The sequence below is a fragment of the Mirounga leonina genome, unplaced genomic scaffold (assembly GCF_011800145.1).
Source record: "Mirounga leonina isolate KUSES-001 unplaced genomic scaffold, KU_Mleo_1.0 Mir_366, whole genome shotgun sequence".
In the NCBI taxonomy this organism is placed as follows: domain Eukaryota; kingdom Metazoa; phylum Chordata; class Mammalia; order Carnivora; family Phocidae; genus Mirounga; species Mirounga leonina.
The window spans coordinates 15,092,391-15,115,140 of NW_023270709.1; positions in this window are offsets into that span (position 1 = coordinate 15,092,391).

The following is a 22,750-nucleotide window of genomic DNA, read 5'->3' on the forward strand; positions in this document are numbered from 1 at the left end:
CATTTACAAGATCATATGAAGACCTCCTGCATTTTCCTAATATCATTCTCGTGATACCTAAGTATTCCCATGGAAGCATCTATCATGTCATTATCCTGGCCAATTTTTTTTCTTTTCATTCGGTAACCGATCTCTTAGAAACTCATGTTTCACTGGCTTCACAGTTCTCCATCATCATATTCCCTCATTTCCTGAAACCATACATTCCTCGCAAGATCTGCTGTTTCTCTTTACAACTGATTTACACCATGTTGTCAGAGACCATTACTCATCAGCAAGAAACAGATCTTCAAAGACATGCATAAGATGTCATATGAAGATGCATAGTGGGAAGAGGTGATATGGTGATGACTTATTTTTATAAGTGGACAGTTTATACGTGACATATTTACCTTATAATGATACTTTGCTTCTCTAAACAACTTTATAAATGTGGAAGTTTAGATAACGAGCAGTCCCTGTTGGTGATTAAAAAAAAGTTCTAAAATAAACTCTCTACATCAAACACTCTAATTTATTCATTCAATCCTGATACGATCACCAAATATAAATTGGTTTTTTTTTTTATTTTTTGGCAGTCTTTTAGATTATATAAATAATTTGCCCTTCAAGTTAGATTGACCTATATTATAGATTGCTGAGATAATAAATGTGTATATAGATAAGCACATATATACACACACACATATTTTATATGGGGTATAGGTGTTGTATGGATATGAGGTCTGAGCTGTTGTATAAGTATGAGGATAGAGATAGAGATAAATATGTGTGTGAATGTATACACACATAACCAACATGCGTAGATTCACAACTGTATTTAGGTTATTTAAAAACCATACACAAATAAAAATACAAGTTTTATTATTGGTCTTATTTTGTGTTTCAATAAGCAACCACACCAAACTGTTCAATCTCCCATTAGCACTAATTTGCCAAGCTTCTGACAATGCACTAATTTCCATGAATTTTTAATGAGATATAAAGAGATGAAAATTCTTAAATCATAGTAAGTAATCATAGTTCGCAGTTGCTTACACTCATTTAGGCCCATCTTAAAAATGCCCAAGTGCTTTTTCCTATGATTTGTATCACAAGTTGATGAGCATAGTGGAAATAGACGTTTTCAAGTCATTTCTTTTTGCATCACCCTTCAGGACGTACCATTTCTGATAGAAATCACGCGTGAGCAGCTCGTTATGCTAGCATGGATTGTTTCTCTGGTTTTGGTCCTCTTTCAGATCCATCACCTAAATTGCCTGTTTATCTTGGCGTCTGCTTTCCTGGCGGTAGCTGTTAATACAGACGTATCGCGGCTGCCTTTTGTACTTTACATACAGTCAAATATCTCATAGGGCATTTGTGATGCAAATTTCACGAACAAAGAGCTCCCAATAACTGTGTCACCTTTTACCGAGGGCTCAATTGACCTGTTGATACAACACAGTTAAGTTGTGATACCGGCCATAAGTTGAAAGTGAAAATTTCTCTACTGTCTTTTTCCTCTAAATTATAAATATATTTGAGTAAACACGACAAGAGCCAATTAACTAATCAACAAGTACTGAGAGACTGTGAGTTGCTCAAGAGTATGGGGAGGCCAATACAGAAGGTGGGTATGAGGTAGTAACTCCCCGAGAAGTATATAAATGTAAACAAAATGAAATTCATACCTATTACTCTGTCGCATGCTGTGTGGGATGAACAGTCCTCCAAGTCAACAGTTCTTAGTGTTCTGGACCCTGTAGATTGTCTCATTAAGGGTATGAACTCTGTCAAACGCCATGCATACACACAAAAAAAAGTTGAATAAAATGTCAAGAACTTCGTGTATCTCTAGGTTAAGAACCTCTGTTCTGAGAGAAAAATTCCCACATCCTATAGTCATTCTGAACATTACATCAGATGATGTACAACAAGCTAGCATGTGGAGTGGAAATTAGCAGATGTGCAATAGATATTGGTACATTTTCCCCACTCCCCTTAATTTTTGGAATTCATATTTTATTTCAAAAGTCCTAGACTTGGCTGATGACTATTCCCACTAGACCAGCACATAAAAATAGCAGCTTATCTTGTAACTGCATTAATATTATAGAAAGCCCAGAACTGAACTCCAAACGTAAACAAAAATGTCTTGAGGACTCCTCTTTCTTTCCTACCCAAAAAAAGGGTCTCCCATTTCTCTGCCACCCAAAGCAGAAATATATAATCCAGTTCTAGGAGCCTTCCCCTCATATATCTTCAAACCCATCCTAATGAATCATATATCTTTTTCATTTCTTCACTAATTTTTTTGAAAAAATAGTCTATGTTCCTTCCTCCACTTTCTTCCCTTAAACTCGCATGGCATCCCCTCTGTAGTGTTGCTTCTGACTTCACCTCACCACTGGAACTTCTTTGGTTAGGTCCCCATGAACTCCTAAATCCTACCTCTCAGACATACTATCAGAACTTTCTGCAGGTATTAGCCCCATTGGCCTAACTTCTTCCTCTTCTAGAATTATGGTTGCCCTCGATGTCCTTCACTCCTACCACTGTCTCTCCTGGATCTTCTCCACCATTCTGGGTTCTCTTTTTTTGTCTGTTGTCTTCCCGCCTAGTCTCTTATTGGTGTTTCCCAAGATACTATCTTGGATCTTCTCTTCTCATTATATACCCTCCCCGACAGATTTCATCCATTCCCATTGCTTCAGTTCTGCCCTATAAACTGATGACTTCCAAATCTGTGCCCTGATCCTCACCTGAATTCCACATCCATATCTATATTTGGATATACCACAAAATATCTGTATTTTGATATACCTCAAAATCTGTGTTCCCCCAAACCCAAGTCCTTGCCTACCACACTTGTTCCCTATCCTGATTTGCAACATCAGGATTCACCCTTGACTCATATTCCTTATCTCCGTAGAGAGTTGTCCAACATGTCCCGAAGAGTCTTCCTTTTTAACATTTCTGGCATTGGCTGCTTCTCGATCACAACCTGCCTTGGGCCCTCATTCCTCTTATCAGGATTTGTAGAGCGGCCTTCCCTCTCCACTCTCTGTTTACAAATCCATATCACACATGTCCAGCAGGCATTGAGCTCAAACAGAGCTGATCATGAGCTCATGGTGCTTATAGACAAAACACCAAGATCCTTTGTGTGGCATTCACAGTTCTTCCCACTCTGGTCCCAGAGCTTTCTAGCCAACCCCTTTCATGACTCTGTGCCTTTGTTTTGCTGCTCTTTCTTGGCAAATTGAGCAAGCCTTGTAAAATCCAGTCATTGCTTAAGATATAGCTTAGAGGCCACCTTCCCTGTGAAGATTTATTTTACTTTTCTCACCCCAGGAACAATAATCACAGTTTTGCTAATCTTGCTGGCATAGCTCGTGTCACATATGGTCAATATGCACAGTTATTCAGATTGTTCAGTGAGCAAGGACACCTGGCCAAGAGAACAAGTGTCTAAAATCCAGCCCACTGGCAGAGGGCGCATCTGTTTTTCTGATTCACATAAAGGTGCAACGTAAGCAAGTGGTGACTCATTGTCAAACAGAACTTCAGTTTCAAGCTCTTAAATGCATCTGACGATCTAGACTATGAGCTTTTGAGGGCCAGGTCTCCTTGGCCTTTTTAGCCTCAAGGCCAAGTGCAGTTTCTTGCACTGACTTGGAAAAATTACGAAATTTGAAAAATCAATGATAGCAACAATAACAATAAGCTAATCAACATGTCCAATCCCCTATTATGTTTAGGAATGAGTCTGAATGTTTTTGCATGGAAAATATCACTTAGTTATCACCATAAGCCTATGAAGAAGATACTATTATTACTTCCGTTATACAGATCATAGAACTGGAACTCAAAGAAGCTCAGTTGTTTGCTTCAAGTCACCCAGCCAGGATTTGAATCCAGACCTGTCTAAATCCAGAGCCTGTGTCCTTAAAGACAATGGCCAGCAGAATAGGATAGGCAGGTGCACACCAAAAAGGCCCTCGCATGCCCATGATGATAAAACTGGGGCTCAGGACCATCTGACAATGTCAAGTGTTTTTGTAGAAAACAGTCTGATGAAAGAACAAACCCAGAGGCATCCTGTAAGTCCACCTGCAGAAGAGAGATGTGACCTTTCTGCACAGGGAAGGGGCAAGTCCAACTCCTGCTGTCTTCTGGGGTTCTGAAAGGAACCATCCTCCCTGGCAGGTCAGCACCCCAGAAATAGGATAACTAGCCTTTCACTGCTGCCTGCTGGTGTCTCCTGCTCTGCCTCCCGCCTCCAACACCAGTCTCTCTTTTACCTGCAATGAACCTCAGCTGGCTTGTTGGCTCTCGTGCAAGTCCCAGTCACATCCAGGCATGGTGTAAGCTGTGGAGCCCCTCTGTCAGGCTCAGATGAGGGGGGACAGTAGAGCCATCCATCATGGCTGTGATGATGGTGCCCATCCCCATGCCCCACTGTGTCACCCGGGATTCATTGACACATTGAACGGGAGAAAGACAGACACCTGCTGATGGATGAACGATCCACTTCAAATGACCATCGGAGAAGGGCAAGATCGCTTTCCAGAGCAGTTTTGACTACGTGTGTTAAAAACCATGATTGGTCCTTCCTGGGAGGTTGCTGAGCAGAACACCCACAAGGCCTGGTTCCCCCAGCTTCCATCCTGCTACCTCCCACCAAAACTGCTTGAAATCAACCCCCAGGATTCTAGATAGACCAAGAAACTGGGACATGGCAGGGTTTGTTTTCCTTTATCTCTTCAGAATCCTGGTTAAATTTCCACCTTTCCCTCAAAGCCTGCCACAGCCCTGAAGGATTGCCTCCTCCTCAGAGCGGTGGAGTGGTTGTGTCTGTCCCACTCATTGGAAAAATTGCGTTCCAGCCATTCGTTCCTTCGAGTCACGAACCCTGAGGTTGTCCTCTGTGCCAGGCATTGTGGCAGGGGCCTGGAGAGACAAAGCTCTGTCCACATCCTCAAGGGAGAGCCCAGCGAAACGGGCAGGGCAGACGGGGAGGAAGACCACCTCACTAGAGGCTGATGGTTTCTGTAACGAAGAGAGGAAGAGGCACCAGAAGACAGCAGTATTGACGTGTTGACCCATCCCAAGGCAGGACAAAAGGAAGGCTGTGCAGAGGAAGGGCACACGAGTCTTGATGGAGAAGAGGGGGAAGTCAGGGAGTTTCAGGCAAAAGCTCCTTAAATCACAATGTCTGATTGTGGAGGCAACAGCGTGGTATTTTTTTAAAGATCCCCAAGGAGACTCCAATATGTAGCAAGTCTGAGAAGCACCACTCTGGAGAAATGCCCTAAGCGAAACAGAGCTGCTCCTTTGGGAAATGATGCCCCTCTTACTCATTTATCTCCCCACCACACTGACTCATCATCCTCCCCCCACCCCGGGGCAGTCAGCAGCCTAAGAATGGATGATTAGCACTTGGGGACGAAAGGCTGGCTCCCTTGCCTTACAGGTAGGACCAACTCTGTGGGCCAGTTCATGCTTCAGCGCTTCCCCATGGGGTCAGGCTGAAGCTAGACTCCAACTGAGACCACATCCTTGCTTTGAGCCCCCTCCCTGCCCTAACCTGCCCCTGCTCACCCTTTCTCCTGAGAGCATCACCGAGCAAGTCACGTGCACCTGAATCTCTGTCCCAGCTCTGCTCCAGGGCCCTGACTCCAGATTCCCCAGTCCTCTGAACTATTCATTATAGACAGTACGGATGGAATGGTCGTGATGGTAGTAAAATGTCCTAGCCAGAGGATGTATGGACTCTAGAATATTATCTGCAATGATGCATCGTCCCTTCAATGGAAGAGCGTGGAGGACAGTGGCTCAATGCAAGGAGGTTGAAGACCCACAGTGACTCTCAGACCTGAAACACACAAATCCGAAGAACAAATGACTCACTGTTCCTTAGTCACACCTCACAAACAGCTACCAATCTTTTGAGGACTATTTATTCACAGCCAAAGCTCGCCACTTCTTCACTGTGTATTCTTAGTTTAGAAAAACACATCCAGGATCCCCAGATGATATTCTTGAATGGTGTCTCACTGATCAGCCTCCACTGAGACTGCTCCTTCATTCTGGCTTGTCAGAAGTAATCATTTTGATTTCATGTAAATGCCTTCATGGCACTTCTCAGCTAAGTAATCATTGTTTTAATTGTTGATGCAAATGATGATGTCTTTTGAGTCACCAACAGAGTACTGTCTCCCTTTAATTTTTTTTGGCACTTGTTTTTAAAGACTTTATTTATTTGAGAGAGAGCATGCGTGCAAGAGAGAGAGGGAGAGAGAGAGAGAGAGAGCATGAGCAGGGGGAGGGGCAGAGGGAGAAGCAGACTCCCCTCTGAGCAGGGACCCCGACGCGGGACTCGATCCCAGCACCCTGGGATCATCAGCTGAGCTGAAGGCAGATGCTCAACCGATGGCGACACCCAGGCATCCCTGCACTTAAAAAAAAAAAAAAAATTTTATTTTTAAATAAGCTCTACACCCAACATGGGGTTCAACCTCACAACCCCGAGATCAAGAGTTGCACACTCTACCGACTGAGCCAGTCAGGCACCCCAATTTTTGGCACTGTTTTTTAAAAAAATATTTTATCTCTAAAATCCTGCAAGTAAAGACTTTTTAATCTGTTGGTTAAACCTGCAAACACACCCTTTGAACAGAGCTTTTTTGTGCGTCCGGAGAACCTCTTTGGGGACTGCAGGAAAAGAAAGAGGAGTGCCAAATTGCTGACACTCGGTCCTCCAACAATTACTCAAGTATCAGATGATCAGTGACTTTGCCTGGGTTGTTCTAACAGCATCTGTGTATCAGGGTGACCAACCACATTCGTCCTCCAGCATTGTCTTAGACAATCACCCTAAGCGATGAGTCACTATAAAGAAGGGCACAGGGGACCAGATCTGGTTGAAAGGAGTAGAAGAAAATAGCACTTCAAAGCCAGTTCTAGGTCCAAGAAAGGTTTTATCGGTACCATGACTCTTAAAGCTTGAGCTGAATCTTGAGTCCAGAAAGAACACGTACAAAGATCCACCACACAAGCCATTGTATTAGTTAAGATAAAGTCTAAGCTACTACAACAAAGAAGCCCCCAAATACAGTAGCTTAAACAAGATAGAAATTTTTCTTGAACCTAACAGCCTAGAAAGGAGTGAAGGGTAGAAAGGAAGTTGGGGGGAGCACCTTCCTCTTTAAAGAAGACAACCCAAAAGTGACATGGGTTACTTTGGCTCATCTCATTTTAGCTTCAACTTAGTCTCATGGTCAAACCTAACTGCATGGAAGGTTGGCAAATTTAGTTTTGAGCACTGTGGCTCTATGCCCAGCTAAACTCGGGAGGTTCTCTTACTGAAAGAAAGGAGTTAGGGGCGCCTGGGTGGCTCAGATGGTTGAGCGTCTGCCTTCGGCTCAGGTCATGATCCCAGGGTCCTGGGATCGAGTCCCACATCAGGCTCCCTGCTAGGCGGGGAGCCTGCTTCTCCCTCTGCCTCTGCGTCTCTCTCTCTCTCTCTCTCTCTCTCTCTGACTCTCATGAATAAATAAATAAAACATAAAAAAAAAAAAAAGAAAGAAAGGAGTCAGCAGTCTCTACTGTGGCAAGTTAATATAAATGTCCAGGGACCCCAAATAAATCCAGGAGAAGACTGAGCGTGGAGTCAAAGTAAGTATATACCTCAGGGCTATGCACATTGTAAACACCGTAATATTTAAATATGTAAGCACATATTTAAAGGTAGGGTTGATAGGTGAATGAGTAAATGGATGGATGAGAAGAAAATATTCCCGCCAGCAACCAGAGACTCCGGTTAAATAGGTGGGACAGTCACAAAGCAGAATTCACATAAACAGATTCACATAAGCACACAAGACCTAGGGGTGTGCCCCCTGGCCTGTCTTTGTAGACATCCTGCTAAGTGCAGGCAAGCAGAGGTTGACAGGTGTGGGCTGAGAAACAGAGGAAAAGACCTATCAGTCATTTCACTGATGGTCTCAGCATCTCACAGCTGGGAGATTCGGCCAGCTGGGACCGGGACCACTATGCTGGCATTCTAACATCACTCAGACATTAGGAGTCTTCTGCTCTCTATGGAATCTCTTTCTCTGTAGATCAGTGGTTCTCAGAGTATGGTTCCTAGACCAGCTGTATCAGCATTATCTGGAAACTTTTAGAAAAGCAAATCCTCGGTCCCCACCCTAGTCCCACTGATTCAGAAATTCTTAGAGTGGGGCCCTCCAGATGATTTTGATGCATGTTCAAGTCTGAGGACCACAACTCTAGACACTACTTTCCTTCAGTTACCTTTTGCCACTTACTGAACCATTATCATTAAATGTCTTCCGAGAAAGACCATGTAGCCCCTGATTCAGCTTGGTTTGGCCTGGATCTCCTGTTCTAGAATCCTAGTCTAAGAAGGACATTCAAAAAAACTCTTTTATTCATCTGTTTGTCTCTATGGTAGTAAATATGCAAATTATCCAAGACAGCAATTGTAACCAGCACCCCTTCCCAAATATCTCTGAGGATGGAAATCCTAAGTGTTCTTTGTTAGATAGTTCCAGTGTTTAATTAGCATATAAGACAAGGCATTTTTCCTTTTTTGTTTTTTAATAACCAAACTCCTCATTATAATGCAAGCCGATTTATTCTTAAATAATCTTTCCAAGAGACCTTCAAACTTTGGTCATTCTAGTTATCATCTGTATACTCAAAGACTATTTTACATCATTGCTTATTCTTCTCTCTTTTAAGCTAAACAATTTCAATTTCTTCAACAATAAACACCTTTTTTCTTAATTCCAAATGATCCTGATAGCTTCTGCTATGGTCTGAGTGTTTGCATCTCCCCAAATTCATATGATGAAATCCTAACTCCCAAAGATGATGGCATTAGGAGGTGCTTAAATCATTAAGGTGAAATCCTCACGAATGAGATTAGTCCTTAGAAAAGACCCCACAGAACTCCCTAGCTCCTTTGACTGTGTAAAGATACAACAAGAAATCTATGACCTGGAAGAGGCCCTCACCCAACCATGCTGGTACCCTGATCTCAGACTTCTCACCTGCAGAACTGTGAGGAATAAATTTCTGTTCTGTGTAAGCCACCCAATCTATGGCATTTTGTTATAGTAACCCAAAAGGACTTAGACAGTTCCCAAACACTTAATCAATATTATCTCATAATAACCCTAAGTAATAGAGGAAATCCTAAGACATTTTATCCCATTTTTACATATGAAGAAACTGAGATTCAGTAAGGTTGAACTCCCTGCCTGGGGTCTCAGAGTGTGGAAATGGCTGGGTCCACATCTGTAAAGAGAGACACATTACCCTGGCTCTTATTTATCTAACTATATGGCTGGCATTTAATGTATTCCAAATCTTGGTTAAGTAATAGTTTCATGTTTTTTTTAAGGTTGGAAATTCAATTGTAAGTTATAAGCTTGAAATGTCCTGCAAATAAGGGGCTCCTGGGTGGCACAGTCAGTTAAGCATCTGACTCTTGGTTTCGGCTCAGGTCATGATCTCAGGGTTATAAAATCAAGCCCCGCGTTGGGCTCCACGATCAGCCCAGAGCCTGCTTGAGATTCTCTCTCTCTCTCTCCCTCTGCCTCTCCCACTCCACTCTCTCTCTCTGAAATAAATGAATAAATCTTAAAAAAAAAAAGAAATGTCCTACAAATAACATTATAGGAATTAAAATGTTCATGGGAAATTATTTTATTTAAGAAAAGTAGATGTTCTAAAGGGATATTTCAAAATGTGGTGATCAAATCATCATCATTTGAGAATCCCATTGCCATGAAAACTAGGAGAAAAGAGGAGAAGACAAAGGTAGCAAAGAGACCCATTAGAATTGATGACTATAATGGACCTTCTCCAACATGATTCATGTTATCTTCATGGGGGTGAGCACCAAAAGCATCCACATGCCTTCTTTTTCAAATTACTTCATGGACAATCTCCACTATGTCCCAGCACTAGAGGAAAATTTTGCACATGGTGTATGTTCACCATGTACTTGTGGAATAAATAAAACGGTTCTTCATCTTTGAGGAAGATTAGAGAAATCAGAGTCAGATAGAGTTTAACAACTGTCTATCCCTAGAGACCTGCTAGTCCACACTCTTTGTTTTCAGACGAACAACTGGAGACCATGAAGTTATGTAACATGTTCAAGGTCCTACAGATGGATAGTGGTGGAATTGGAATTAAAAGTCAGCTTCCCGGGGCACCTGGGTGGCTCAGTTGGTTAAGCGACTGCCTTCGGCTCAGGTCATGACTCTGGAGTCCCGGGATCGAGTCCCACATCGGGCTCCCCGCTCAGCGAGGAGTCTGCTTCTCCCTCTGACCCTCCCCCCCTCATGCTCTCTCTCTTTCTCATTCTCTCTCTCTCAAATAAATAAATAAATAAAATCTTAAAAATAAATAAATAAATAAAAGTCAGCTTCCCTTCATGGGTTATGCATTTGTCAAACTCATCAAACTGACCCTTCAGATTTGTGCATTTCACTGTATGTAAGTTATATATTTAAAAAACCTTGTGTTTCCAACTCTTTTTCTGTCATTTCTCTTCCTTTATAGTTCCCTGCTATAGGATGAATCAGGAAAAAAGTAGCTGATACAGTTCTGCGACAAACAGCCTAACCAAGGTCAGACTTTGAATTTCCATGGAACACATTATAAAACCTCAATATACAGTCAGGGCTTGACTTCCTTAGAACAACTTTGTTTATTTAGCCAAAGAAGGAAATTAAAAGACTAAAAACTTTACTATTTAGAGTCACCTTTATTTCATAAGATAAAGGACATGTTGACATTTTTTAAAAAGATTTTAGTTATTTATTTGAGAGAGAAAGAATGAGAGACAGAGAGCATGAGAGGGAGGAGGATCAGAGGGAGAAGCAGACTCCCTGCTGAGTAGGGAGCCTGAAGCAGGACTCGATCTTGGGACTCCAGGATCATGATCTAAGCCAAAGGCAGTCGCTTAACCAACTGAGCTACCCAGGTGCCCCGGACGTGTTGACATTTTAATAGGAAGGGCATAATCTTGGAATAAAAACAATATTTTCCCCCCCAAAAAGGACTGTTTTTGTTACAGGCTTATGAAGATTCTTAGCGGACCAGCACAGACCAGCATCTGGAACTTTTAGGCCAGGTCAGAAAGAGCCAACAAATGAGGCTCGGTGCCGGGATATTAGATACCTGACAGTAGGTAAGGATAGCTTTCCTCCTTCTGACCCGGCTCACAACTTGATGTCTTCATATTCCCACCAGGCCCAGATTTTTTTCATTTTGGGCGGGGATATGGATGAAGCAAGAATGGGACCAGTATGCCAACTCTTGGTGGCCTCCTCAACTAGAGTTCATGTATTGCTCAATGTAGGAATCACATACTCCTCGAGAGAGCTCCTACATAAACTACATTAGCCCATACCTGCTGTGGCCCCAGCTGTAGTTGGGTCTCTACTCCTCATGAGCCCTGCTCAAGGAGACTTTACAGGGCATCAACAATTTGATCTATTATAAAAGGGAAAACTGTGAGTTGGTGTGTATTGTATATTGGTTCCTAGAGCTACCGTAACAAAGTACCACAAAGTAGATGGCTTGAAATAGCAGAAATTTATTCTCCTACAGTTCTGAAAGCTCAAGGTCAAAATTGAGGTATCAGCAGGGCAGTACTTCCTCTGAAGTCTTTGGAAAGGAATCCTTCCTTGCCTCTTCTAGCTGCCGATGCATCCCTCCAGTCGCTGGCTCCCTCATCCCAGCCCTTCTTCCCTGGGTGCCATCACATCATCTTTCCTCCCTACATGCCTGGCTCTGGCACTCTTCTCTTCCCTGAGGTCACCAGTCAAACAGGATTAATTCTATTTGCAGAGACCCTATTTCCAAATAAGGTCACATTCACAGGTACCACGGCTTAGAACTTCATCTATCTTTTGGGAGTCCACAGTTCAACCCATGGCAATGCATAAGATTTACTCCATGGCTCTGGTGAGACAGGGTTTTGAGCAGGATTTCAGATCTGTATCAACTCCCCCAAGACCCTGACAAAGCATACATTTACTCATCCCATGGGGTTGAAACTCTAATTAATAGCTACCTGTTGGTCACCTTGTATGTGTTCGTAGTGCTTTTTGAGGGACACTCGAGATGCGCGAAACCCTATCCCTACTTTGAATCCCTGCTCTACCCCTCACCAGATACAGACCCCTTCTGCGCCCCAGTTCTTCCATCTATAAAATAGGGATAATAGCAGCACCTTCCTCATAGGCTTGTTAGGAGGATTACAGGAGAAAATACACACTGTGTGAGCCATAGCTAAGGTTCAGTAAATGCTACGGATTGCTATAACCCGATGTGTACACAAAATATACCCGTGCTTTAGAGAATACATAAGAACCAAAGCCACTGATGCTGCAATATGGAAGTTCAGTCAAAGGAAGGAGGGCATCTCAGGTATTCATTAATACCTTATTTATGGTCTGCGTGTGTTTGTGCGTGATTGGGTAGATGTGGGCAACTCCATGTGTGTGCGTGTTTGGGTCTAGTTTGATAGGGGAGCAGTGATCTGGAGGATGGATATCTTTCCTGGGACTGAAAAAGAATTTAGGACCCAGTCTTCCTCGTTTTATTTCCCTCTAGCTGTGTGGTTCCTGCAAAGCCTCCAGGACAAACTCTGTTCCATGTTCAGCCCTGCATTCATGGTGGCAGCCAGCTTGTGTGCCTTGTGTGAAATGAGACAGGCTCCTCAAAAATCTCTTAGACCTGTGCATTGAGCTGGGAGGTCACCCCATGGCTGAGCAATGTATTCTTAGTCTGCCTGAGAAGAGATTATCCTTGGACCATAATCTTTTTACAACCTGCTCAAACTCCCTGTTCACTGAGGACTTTGATCAAGGCCACTGCACCAGAGAAAATGAGATGAAGCAACAATTTTGGTGCCCCTTAAAGAACTATGCCTATCTGCAGCAAAGAATGACTATTGAGTTAACACCAAAACAAGACAAAAACCCATCTAAACCCCTTCTGTGCCTTGAGGATTTTTGTACTTTTTTTTGTACAAGCTATTTTGTACTTCAAAATAGCTTGAAAGAATTTTCCACAGCCAGGCTTTCTTTATTCAGAATGAAAGTAAGGTACCTGGAGCTACTCTAGTCACCATTCCACTTATATTTACATTGGTATAATACTAATTGTAATATTAACTGATTAATCTAGCCCAAGGCGCTCAAGTGTCTGCACACAAAATTGGAATGTAATTGCAACAATAAAGAGATCAAATGAGGTTAATTAAAACATAAAAGATGACAAATGCTAAGTCAGGGAGCCCTTTGTATGCACTGAAAAGTATGCCACTTATTTATAAGGCATTGTTTGCAGACTCCTAAGGAAAGAGTTTAAGACAGAATAAATTCGGTGATCCGTTTACACACAGATATCAAATAAAAGTAGTGGCGAAAGGACTGATTGCAGTGCAATTGCACGTCCAAGCATATATTCCGTAAGGCATTGTTCAGGTGCATCTTTATAGAAGACATAACATTGAACTGCATTAATGCCATTTTCACATTTCTCCTAAGGCTACAAAATTGAAGGAAGAGCCTCTACGGGAAACATGGCAGGAGGAGGACAGGCAGGGAAATGGAAGCAAGTCAAGAATGAACTCCTTTGAGGTTTAGGCATGTAATTTGCATTCGTAACATTGAAAAGGAGGAAAACAGACAGCGGGAGCAGGTCTGGGCTTAGCCACAGCAGAACAAATTGCTTGCACTTTCAAGGGCCACTGGGGGTCAGGGGTGACTTGTGCCTCCGACCCAATTTTTGTCCAATTTCTCTTCTTATCGACTGTAAAAGAAAGAGTCCAAGGACTCATCACTTCAAAGCCATTATGTGCACAACTTTCTAAAACTTAAGATTTCTGTTCTTCATCATTTTAGTAACAATCTCTGGCCCTGATCTTTTTTTTTTTTTTTTTTTTTCAAATATCTTGCTCAGCCCATGCAGTCTCTTAACTCCTACAGAGCCAGGAATGAAATGAGATGGGGACTTCACTGATCTCAACAATTTCAGATCTTTTTTTAAGACTTTATTTATGAGAGAGAGAGAGCACACAAGTGGGGGGGGGCAGAGGGAGAGGGAGAAGCAGACTCCCCACTGAGCAGGGAGCCCGAAGCGGGGCTCCATCCCAGGACCCTGAGATAATGACCTGAGCCAAAGGCAGACACTTAACCAACTGAGACGCCCAGGTGCCCCAACAGTTTCAGATCTTTTTCTGCCCAGCTACCTGTGTCTGTTGGACCAGCTGCATGGAATCCCAGGGAACCATAAACCTGTACCCACTCCCAGCATCAGCACCAGAGGCCACCACCATCACCCTGCTCCCATCACCAAGGAAAGTTCTTGGAGATAATGCCGTCATTCATTTATTCAACACTCAACACATATTTATTGAGTGACTTTTATACCAGTGAACCCAACAAAGTCCCAGGTGTCGGGAAGCTTATGTTCCAGTGGAGGGAGACAGAGAACAAACAAATTAACAAGGAAATGTGTCATATAATATCAGACGACGTTAAGAGTCAGGAAAGAAGGGGCGCCTGGGTGGCTCAGTCGTTAAGCGTCTGCCTTCGGCTCAGGTCATGATCCCAGGGTCCTGGGATCGAGCCCCGCATCGGGCTCCCTGCTCTGCGGGAAGCCTGCTTCTCTCTCCCCCACTCCCGCTGCTTGTGTTCCCTCTCTCGCTGTATCTCTCTCTGTCAAATAAATAAAATCTTTAAAAAAAAAAAAAAAGAGTCAGGAAAGAAAATAAATCAGAAAAGGATCTCGAGAGTGATTAGGGTAGGAGTGCTGTTTCAGAGCATGGCCAGGAGAAAGTTTCCAGATGGGTGCTAAGCAGAGACGGGAAAATCAGCATAAACATGCCTCACTTCAATATTCCTTAAGCAGACTCATGATCTCAAGTCTTACGAGAATGAGATGCAAAAGGTAAAACAGAATCCTTTCTCAGTCGTTCTGGGAAAATAATAGAAGAGCTAGTTTTTACTGGGCACCTCACAGGTATGAATTTAATCCCCCAGAAACTTTATCCCCTGGCACCTTTGTGAGGTAGGAATTAGGATTACCCTCCTTTTGCCAACGTGGTTATTAACTCACCAAAGGTTACACAGCAAGTGGATAGTGAGGCTAGGTTTCAACTCCAGGCCCCTGTGGGTTTTTTATTTTTATTTTTCCAAGCAGCTGGTGTACGATAAATGGCACATTTTTAAGGGTACCATTTGAGGACTTTTAACATATGTCTATACTCATGAAACTATCACCACCATAGAGACTGTAGACCTACGCCACACTCATGCCTCCTTATAATCCTACCACCAATTCCCCACTTGCCTCCAAGCAACCCCTGATCTGCTTTCCATCATTTCAGATGAACTTGCATTTTCTGCAATTTTATAAAAGTGACATCATACAACGTGAACTACTCTTTTTCATTTGGCTCCTTTCACTCCACATGATTATTTTCTGATTCGTCCACATTGTTGTGAGTATCAGCAGTTCAATCCCTTTTTTGCTGAGTAGTGTTCCATTGTGTAGACGTGCCACAGTTTGCTTATCCATTCACCTGCTAGTGAACAATGGCACTGTGTCCAGTTTGGGGCTATTGCAGATCAGGTGTTGTGAACATTCGTGCACAAATCCTTCTATCAGACCCTCGCTCTTAATCATTACGTCAGAAGCTTCTCTTAAAAAAAAAAAAAAAAAAAAAAAAAACAAGATAAAAAGAGAATGCATAGCAGCTGTCTTGTGTGGCAAAACCATTTTGAACCGGAACCAAGACCACCAGATGCCAAAAGCTGGGACCCTTTCCTAGTCTGAGATAATGAGCAGCCATCGAAAAATGTAGTTGTTAAGCCTTTCATTCAGCTGTCACTTGGTTTCTCCATAATCTGAAGGGAGATGGCCTTAGATAACCTGGCCTAGAAATCCCCGGCTGGCATTCTCTCTCCTACATTTACCAACAATGGTGTGACTGTCCTTCGTCCTCCCCGAGACTCTTTCCTCACCAGTCAAAATGGCAGCCAAATCTAGGCTGACTCATTGGCTCGTACCAATTAGAGGAAAGCAGGAGATCATCTGCATAGCTGGATGTTCTCAGGCCGCCCCGCTCCTCTTTACTCTTACACCCTCCTGGTCCCCGGGATCCTGGCATCTCAGGGCAGCATGCAACCCCAGGAACACGTCAGAACACCGAGGCCCCGGGAGTGGGGGTTCCCGAGGTGCCCCCGCTAATCACTGGCAGAAGGGAGTCCAAATCCAGACTTCCTGACATCGAGGACAGAACCCTCCCTCCTACACCAGACCGCTGCTTGTTGATTCTTCAAGGTTTATCTCCAGCAAATGTCCTTAATTACATGAAAGCATTGTCTTTCCTGTTTTATAATGGATGAGGGTGGCCATCACCTGTCTCGGAATGTTGACGATACAGTTTGTGATCAAATCGCAGATGCTGAAGTCCTCGGGACGCAGAGGGACACCTCGCTAGCTAGGTAGATGCTACACAAAGGGAAACGCTTTTGGGGGAGAGAAGCTGTAATACCAGAGGCAAATAAATGATTCATTCCCCCCCACTCCACTGTTAATTTAAGTTATAATTACCCAAACTTTAAAAATAAAGCCTGAAAAGCATCTCTGTCTTTGCCACACGACAGCAAAGCATACCCCATTGCATCAACTCAAATCACACATTTAACAACTGCTGTTTTAGGTTTCGACTAATTAAGGAACGATTCTTGGTACATGCATTCCTACCGCAGTTAAATAACTCGCAGTGCAGGATGGAACGGTTAAGGCTTCTTAAAGCTGCTTTTCCTCTTTCGGTGTTAAAAAGATGAATTTCTCCTAGAGACCAGAGCTGTAAGAGGCTTGTGTTTTAACTCACGAAAGCCTCAATATGTTGGTTTAGAGGACTTCTTTAGAGCAACTTAAATTATAGGGTAGCAGGCTGGAAGTTTCTCTTTAGGTTGGTGAAATATTCAGTGGAGATAAAATTGCCTTCTAGATGGGTGACCAGAACTCAGTTTAGAATTCATAATACATGTCAAACCTTGAATGGAAGGAGGAGTAATTTCTCCAAGAGCTTTATTGCTCGGGAGCTATGTGCTGCCAAGAAGTGATGAAATGCCCCTTAGCAGCCTCCCTGTGTCTTGTCCTACATGCAGCTCATGCTGGCTTTGCCGTGGAAAAAGCAAACAGGTTGGAGATTTTTATGTTGATGGTCGTGTTTAATGAAGCCCTAAGTGTTATGCTGGTTTATACCATCTAAGTTTCCTGGTCTGTCATGAATAGATCAATTCCAGTGTCTTAACATGCCTGCCCCTACGTATCATTTGGCCAGAGACACTTGCTGTCTGCTCGTTGCAGGTGCTAAGACAGAAAAATTGGGACAGACTGAATGATTCTGACTACCTTCACCCAAGACAATGATAGCTTTAAAATGTCTGTATAAATTGGCCTTAGGGATTTCAATATGGCTGAAAGAGGAGGCTGGGGGCTTGGCCTTTACGAAGTGTTTGCATAGCAAGCATACAGTCTTCACTTGGATGTTATGTTTATTGGACTCGCTATAGCACCAATTCCATGTGAGCAATCATTTGCTACTGGTGAGGTTCATGGCCAAGGCGACATGTGTATGTCAGTTCACCTACAGAAAATCCTTGGGCCCTGGTACTTTTATAAAGATAAGCCTTTGGCTGGTAAAAGGATAAAACAGACCAGCCGTAAACGCCCCTTTAAGAAGTACCCCCAGACTAGTAACAAATTAGTGATAGGTGCATGATAATTAACCAACTTCCTATATCATATCTGTCACTTGGCCCGTTGCATGGGGTACTCTCTATGTCCATTTGTTACGACATAAATCACCTCTGCAAAGTAGATGAAGGGTCTTCCCCGAATATTACAATGGGGAACAGTAGCAAGTAGAAAACCATGGCACATGAAGGCTGACAGAAAGAAAAGAAGAGATGGGGAGGCTAGTCCCCCAACAAACACTGCTCCAGAACATTTCCTCGGCATGAAGACCTCACCACGGGACACCATTCCCTCTCTCACTACTTCCTATCTCTCCACTTGAACCTGGCTCACTCACCTGAGGTGGGTGGGAGCTGAAAGTCCTTCAAGTTTAACACTGGGATTCTGGGAAGTTGCAGAGTTGTGAGTTACGGATGTAGGTCACAGCAGGTGTGAGTCAGGGATGCAGCATCATGAGAACCGAGAGTGGATTAGAAGCCAGAAACAAGTACACAAGCAAGGTCTATACAATCTGATGTTTGTAGAGCTGAAGGTATTCACTGGCATAGAAAATGATGCAAAGTAGACTGACCTGCTATAGGGCATTATAAATGGTGTAGGGCTTGCAATCAGAGTGCCTGAATTAATAAACAGAAATTTTCTAATACACTCAGAGTTTTTGGATGTTTCCTTTTGGAGAAGCTCCTCACAATGTGTGCACAAATTTGAGCAGGCAGCATTAGATTCATGAACTCACCTTTGCTGCTCACAACTACCCTCACCCAAAAAGTGATTAAACGAGAATCACCCACGAGGGACTCTCTTCCCATATTCATGGACAATGGATCTCCATTGCCAAATTCCATCTGTTGCTCACCCTTTAGGAAATGAAATATTCCAACACAAAAAGGAAGGAAGGAGGGAGGGAGAGAAGGAGGGAAGGAAGGAAGTGAGGAAAGGAGGGAGGGAGCAGGGAGGTTCATAAACCCCAGAATGACCCAAGGCAATTCCCATTAAACGTGTTACATATTCAGTTATAATTAAGTGACTTTTATGTGCCCAACCCTGTGCTCCTTAAACACCACGGGGATATCAAGGGGTATATATACAATCCAAGCTTGCATTTATTAGCCAACTAATATAGTAAGTCTTTTATATACACTGTCCTCTTGAAAGTAACCACCACCCTATGTTGTCATTGTAGCTAGTTCCCCCATTTACAAACGATGACATTTTAGAGGTTAAGCAACTAGTTTAAGATCACACGTTGATAACTGCTAGGCCTGGTATTGAAACTCACATAATCCTACTCCAGTATCCAAGTGCTTAGCAACACAGATAGACTGAAGAAAGTAGCCTCTGAGCTAGCAGAGAGAAGAGTGACCCCACACAAATTTTCCTGACCCATTGTGAGATAAGGAAGCACACCCCAGGGCTTGATAGCATTTTCATTAAGGCATTTCAGCAAGTGTAGATTTTTTTTCCTACCAACCACATTCAACCTTTGCATAATACTGGCAATATTCAGGGCACCTGAGTGGCTCAGTCGGTTAAGCGTCTGCCTTCAGCTCAGGTCATGGTCCCAGGGTCCTGGGATCGAGCCCCGCATTGGGCTCCCTGCTCCTCAGGAAGCCTGCTTCTCCCTCTGCCTGCCACTCTGCCTGTCTGTGCTCTCTATCTCTCTATCAAATAAATAAATAAAATCTTTAAAAAAAAAATACTGACAATATTCAATAAAAAAGTATACATGCACCTAAATAAGTTTAATATGAATTTCCATGTGACTCAGCAAGTCTACTGCTAGGTGGATACCCGAAAGAATTGAAAATGAACGTTCAAACAAAAACTTGTATAGAAATGTTCATAGCATTATTTACAATGGCCAAAAGGAGGAAACACTCCAGATGTCCATCCAATGATGAATGGATAAACCAAATGTAGCATATAGTGGAATATTATTCACCCATAAAAAAGAATGAAGTACTATTACGGCTACAACATGGCTGAATCTTGAAAACATGCGAAGGGAAAGAAGCCAGACACAAAAGGCCGCATATTATACAATTCTGTTTATATTAAACATCCAAAATATGGAAATCCATAGAGGCAGAAAGCAGATTAGTGGTTGTCAGGGGCTGCTGGGGAGGGGGAAATGGAGAGTGACTGCTTCTTGGGTATAGGACTTCTTTTTGGCTGATGCAAATATGATGGCACTAGATGGTGGTGATGGTTACAAAACATTATGAATGTACTAAATGGCACTGAATTATACACTTTGAAATGGGTAAAATGCTGAATTTTATGTTATATGCATTTCACCCCAACTTAAAAAAAAAAGCATTGGGGTGCCTGGGTAGCTCATTTGGTTGTCTGACTTGATTTGGGCTCAGGTCATGATCTCAGGGTCATGGGATCAAGCCCTGTGTTGGGCTCCCCCCACGCCCCAACCCCCGTTTGCACTCTGTCTGAAAAAAAAAAAAAGCATAATGGCTCTGGGGTAAGTGATTACATGAGACATTTGTAGGAGTTGATGGATGTGTAAGACACATTTTCTATCCTCAAAGAATCTAGATCTGCTACTGATGAAATTAATTAATTAATTCCTGTTTTTCCGTGACCACGATGGTGTCTCTGTTTGGTGACAAATGGTGTATCTAATCCAATAATTTCTCCACTGGTGGTTGAATGGACGCCAGTCAATGTGTGATGACTTGCAGAGGTTGTAAAACATTTGGGGCTCAGCAGATCTGAGATACATGTGTACATTTCTATTTTTGATTATATTTAAGAATTTATGATACTATAAATCTGTAGACCTCTTATGCATCTAGCCTTTGAATTGTCTTTCTTTTGCCAGAACAATGGGAAAATGACTGATAAAAGATGAGTGTTCTCCATATTTAGATCCTAGTTCATTTTATGGATTATTAACTTTGCCAAACTGCATGTGGGATTAATTGGAAACAATTGAAATATTCTCACTACATTGCACCACTTCCTTTCGTTAATTAAGAGACATTACCCTCTGTTCTACAGATGACAAAAGGGATGGTTCTTCTTTTATGACCAGGCGGCAGCCATAGAAAGAGAGGCAGGAATTGCTATGTGTCTGAGAACCAAGGAGGTGATAGAGGGCAGGAATTTCAGTATGGCAGCTGCAGGGAGAGATGCTGAGTCCAACCTCTGGGCTCTTAGGTACGCTCAGTTCTAAGCGTCTGATTCCAGCTGCCCAATTACACTTGTACCTCTCTATTTGCTAGGTCACAAAAGCAAGCTGCCTAATAATGGAAAAACATGTTAAAGAGGATTAAACAACAATGGAGTTAAGGAAGAAAGTCACCTCACTATTCACAATTACATATCTATATTTAATTTTTAATTAAAAATACATTGAAAATAAAATTAATAAAACAATATCTCTATATATATTTTAGCAATAAACCTTTTTAAAAAATACTCCTTTATTTTGAATTTAAGAGTGTTGGGGATGGAGTGTGTGTGTGTGTGTGTGTATCTGGGGTATATGTGTATCTCTGGGCTTCAACAGATCATATCTGCGATCAGATTACCATAAGGGATATAGCAATTCAACAAATATTTATTGAACATCCACTTTGCAAGCTAGATATGGTAAGAGGACAGAGGAAGATTCTGGGAATGGGGATGAAAGGAATATTGAAGACTTCATGGTGGTCTTTGAGTTGGGATGTTTTCTGGTCACTCAGTCAGCCCATGTCCTCTCTGATTTAGGGACCTCTTCATAAGCAGTTGACCCTGCCCACATCACACTTTCTGCCCCGGTTTCTATCTAATTCCCACATCTCCTTCAGGTTCCCATATAAAGCCACTTCTTCCAGGAAGCCCTCCCTAACCATTTCCCCAGACTGATCAAGTCCTAACCCTTATGCACTGCTGTACTTCTATTTCCCCCAAGATAGCTCTTACCATATTCTGTGGTTGTGGTATGTTTACTTGTCTGCCCTTCAGGCAAAACGATAAGCTTCATGACAGCAGGTACCAAATCCATCTTGCTTTCTATTGTTCTCCCCATATATTCTCCAGTGTCTGGCAGGGTGTTAAATATATATTTGCCAAGCGAATGAATAATGGACAAGGGAAGAATGATTGAATGAAGAGGAGTTGAACAGATCAGTGTTTCCCAAACTATAGTTCATAAACTCTAGTTCCTAAGGGCTTCCAGAAAAAGAGGAATCCAATGTTTAGAAAAAATTGGGTTAAACAAAGCTAGCTAGGTTTACTTGTTGCAGGATTTCTCAGAGCATTTGAAATGCCAATGTGGATATAACCTCCAAGTGGAATGGGCATATAGTATACAGTATTACCCAGAACTGTATCGACCACAGCTCTTTTTTTCAGTAGAGCATTTCCTAAGACCAATATTCTGGAAAGAATATAGTGACAAATGGTGCAAAAGACAGAAAATAAGGGAAGTGCATTGTCTGATGAGTTGTTTATTTTTTCAAAAGTGGCTCAAGAGTAAGTAGGATTGCGGAAGGCAAGAGAGAATTGCAACATGGTGTCCAACACGATAGAGAACTCCGAGATCTAGAAAGACTTTACAGACAGTGCAGCAAGCTGGTGGATTTTTAATGGCAGTCCTCTAGATTATTAATACATTTTGTAATATTTCCAACTTTTAAATAAAAAAAAAAAATCAGGCCCATCAAATTACCACATTGCCAGAGAAGCTCTTTCTGGCTGGATGCGGACAGTGGCTCTTTTTGCTACACGATTTAGATCAGGATGGACCTAGAGGATATCATAGTAAGTGAAGTAAGTCAGACAGAGAAAGACAAATACAATGTGATTTCATGCATCTGTGGGACCTAAGCAACAAAACAAACAAACAGAAACAGAAACAGAATCATAAATACAGAGAACAAACTTGTGGTCACCGGAGGGGAGATAGGTGGGGGGGGTGGGTGAAATAGGGGAAGGG